General features: G+C 57.3%; 1 protein-coding gene across 5 annotated transcripts in view; it reads left to right on the top strand.

The window, feature by feature from the left end:
- Positions 1-473: 473 nt before the first annotated feature.
- The window catches only part of RADIL (Rap associating with DIL domain), an 81,793-nt gene continuing 78,818 nt past the window's right edge, over positions 474-3,448 (top strand). Inside the window, exon 1 of one of the 5 annotated variants that reach the window (XM_017894892.1) lies at positions 474-505. The gene's annotated coding sequence lies outside the window, so the exon portion shown is untranslated. Of the gene's footprint in view, positions 506-650; positions 771-1,125; positions 1,585-2,118; positions 2,219-3,448 lie in introns of those variants that run through there. The other 4 variants (XM_017894903.1, XM_017894875.1, XM_017894885.1 and 1 more) reach the window with 4 other exon arrangements.

Below are 3,448 nucleotides of genomic sequence, written 5' to 3'. Positions count from 1 at the left end.
AATCCCCGGGGAGGGCAGTTGGGGCCAGAGCCCCAGAGCTGACCTGTCCTTTTTTTTTTACATCATGGTAAGCAGGAGGGCCATGACCTGATTTGTCTTTTAAAACTCTGGGTGGGAGACAGATGGTAGAGAGAGGGAATTCCTCCCTTGTTCCTTTTCGATGTCTTAGAAGATGTTCATTAATTGGGGACACAGCTCTATCCTCCCCTACACCCACTCGCTGGGCTACTAGAAGGTGCCGTCTCGAAATAGCCCACCCAACCATAAGAGCTCAGAGCCCACAAACAGCTCAGGGACTCAGAACTGGTCCCACCCTTCCTCCGGGGACCCCCTCCTTATGCTGCAGGCTGTGGGATGGGCTGCAAGCCCCGCCTCTCCACAACTGGCCCCTCCCCTTTCTTCAAAACCCCGCCTCTCCTATGAGGCCCCGGCCCCTCGAGGCTGCATCCCCGTCCATTGGGCGGCCGGCAGGAGGCGCCAGAGCACAGCCCGCGTTTTCTAACAGGTTGGCCCCGCCCCTCTCATAGAGACCCCGCCTCCTCGGGTCTTTCTGACTCTTGGACACCGAGGCCCAGCTCCAGCCCGCCTCTTCTCCCCGCCCCTCCCTTCGTGGCCCCGCCCCCTCGCGGCCCCGCCCCGCCGTTGCGCGGGCCGGCCAGGAGGGGCGCGCGGCATAACGCGCGGGTCTGAGCGCCGGCCCGGGCCAACGGCGGGTGGGGCGTGGGAGCAAGCGGCGGGGAACCGTGGCGGCGCGGCGGGTTGTGGCGGAGGTGAGTGTTGGGGTGCGCGAGGAGTGACTGCGGAGGCGGGGGTGGCTCGTAAGGGGAGCTGCTCGGCCGCTGCCGGGGGCCCGGGGCGCGGAGGCCGCGGGGCGCGCTCCGGGACCCCGGGCGCAGAGGGTAGGCTTGCCCAGTTGCCATGGAAACCGACCGGCTCTCGGGCCCCGGCCTGATCCGGGGGGCGGTACTCGGAGGCCGGCGAGCGCGGGCAAGGGCGGCCCAGCCTTTGGGGATCCGGGTGTCCGCGCTGCCGACCCCCGCGAGCCCCTGAGCCTGGCTGTCCGCGTGGGTCCCGGACCCTCAACTCCAGGAGACTCTCGTCCCTCAGTTTCCCCGGCTGTGCCCTGGAGGAGGACGTTCGTCCGGGGAGCGCTGCAGGGGAGCGGGGCGAAGGGTTCCGCGCGCTCTCCCACCCGGGCGGGCCAGACGTCCTCCGCACACACCCCGTCCCGGTTGCAGCCAGATCCCCACTCGTGCGCCAGCTCAAAGCATTGTTTCTCGGCTATTTATGTACCATTTCCAGCCCCTTGACAAATACTGCATCCAAGATAACAGATGCTGAGCCGAGCTCCGGGGCCCCGCAGGAGGATCCTGTTGGTGGGGTTGGCAGGGCCCCGGCGGGGCTGTGGACCAGCCTGCCCTGCCGTGTCGCCTGTCAAGTGTTTGACTAATCTGAATTGCACAGAAGAATTTGATTGCTCGTGTCTCCCGGTTAACATGGGCCACCGTGCATTCCAGACAGGAACCAGTGTTGAAAGTCCCTTTTGCTGGGTGGCAAGTCAGTCCCCTCTCCAGCAGCTAGCAGGTCAGAATTAAATCTGATTGAATTATGTTTGCATTTGAAAGCGTGGCTCAGGCGGGGGCTGTAAAGATGGGATTCACGGAAGGAGGGAGCTGGGTGTGTGAAGTCTGCATTTGGTTTTCCCTCCTGCTGGAAATGATAATGGGTTCCTCCACATTGTCCTGTTGGAGCAGAGAGGTCGCTCCACCCATGTCGTCAGCGCAGCACTGACCTCACTCCCTGTACTCGCCGCTGGGACTTGAGCTTGTTTTTCATCAGAAACTGGACCCTTCCTTGAGAACAAGAGAAAACATTCTCTAAGAGCAGCACCAGCCAGCGCCCCACACCCTCGCTGTCCGAGCCCTGCGCTTTCCCCAAGTATTTGTGTCACAGAGGAGCGAATGGGGCAGAAGACGCCGGTCGCACTTCCAGAAAAACAGATCTGGTTACCCAGGGCGTGCTCCGCCCGGTCGGATTTTCCTGCACTCCCCTTGGCCTTTTAAAAAACGAGTCCATCCCATTCTAACAAACAGGCCAGGCTCCGCCTTCTGGGATTCGGAAGCGGGCAGCACTTGAACGAGTGGGCACCCTCTGGTCTGGCCAAGGGAGGATGACCCAACGGAGAGAAATGCTTTCTGAAAATCCCCAAACAGATAAGGTTTGTGTAAACAGGGACTTCTGGGGGCTTAGGAAGGAATTATTGGAAAGGAGTGAATCACATTCTCTCTGCTTACATTTTCTCCTGTTTCATGATACTGCTAACTCTGCCTCTGCCTTCGAATCCGGCTCCAGAAACTGTGGGAAAAGCAGGGATCAGGGTAATGGGGAGAAAAACACTTCTGAAGTTCAAGCTTCCAAGGCCCTGGGAGGGGACCTAGCAGTTGTGTGTTTGTAATTTTCTATTTGTTTTTTATTAAAGAAGAATTATGTAAATGTCAGACCTTACAAAACCTATATCCACCCCTGGGCCCCAAATATTAACTCACTTTTCCATTGTATTTGGAGGCCTTTTTATAATTTTCTTTTTTTCTTTTTTTTTTTTTTTGAGACAGAGTCTCACTCTGTTGCCCAGACTGGAGTGCAGTGGCGTGATCTCGGCTCACTGCAGCCTCCACCTCTGGGGTTCAAGCGATTCTTCTGCCTTAGTCTGCCAAGTAGCTAGGGTTACAGGCATCTACCACCATGCCTGGCTAAATTTTGTATTTTTAGTGGAGACAGGGTTTCACCATGTTGGCCAGGCTGGTCTCGAACTCCTAACCTCAAGTGATCCGCTGCCTTGGCCTCCCAAAGTGCTGAGATTATAGGCATGAACCACCACGCCCAGCCAATTTTTGTCTTTTTTGAGACGGAGTCTTGCTCTGTTACCCAGGCTGGAGTGCAGTGCTGTGATCTCAGCTCACTGCAAGCTCCACCTCCCAGGTTAACACCATTCTCCTGCCTCAGCCTCCCGAGTAGCTGGGACTACAGGTGCCTGCCACCACGCCTGGCTAATTTTTTGTATTTTTAGTAGAGATGGGGTTTCACCGTGTTAGCCAGGATGGTCTCGATCTGCTGACCTCATGATCCGCCCGCCTCGGCCTCCCAAAGTGCTGGGATTACAGGCGTGAGCCACTGCGCCTGGCCGTCTTTTTTTGTTTGTTTGTTTTTAAACAGAAAGGGTCTCACTCCGTTTCCCAGGCTGGAGTGCAGTGGCGCAATCATAGCTCACTATAGCCTGGAACTCCTGGTCTCCAGTGGTCCACCTGCCTCAGTCTCCCGAGTAGCTGGGACTACAGGTGCACACCATGCCCAGCTAATTTTTTATTTTTATTTTCTAGAGAGATCGGGGTCTTGTTATGTTGCCCAGGCTAGTCTTGAACTCCTGGCTTTAAGCCATTCTCCCGCCTTG

This window comes from Rhinopithecus bieti, unplaced genomic scaffold (genome assembly GCF_001698545.2).
Source record: "Rhinopithecus bieti isolate Rb0 unplaced genomic scaffold, ASM169854v2 scaffold_1017, whole genome shotgun sequence".
In the NCBI taxonomy this organism is placed as follows: domain Eukaryota; kingdom Metazoa; phylum Chordata; class Mammalia; order Primates; family Cercopithecidae; genus Rhinopithecus; species Rhinopithecus bieti.
Note: the sequence above shows the minus strand (reverse complement) of the source record. Positions and strands in the feature narration are given on the sequence as shown.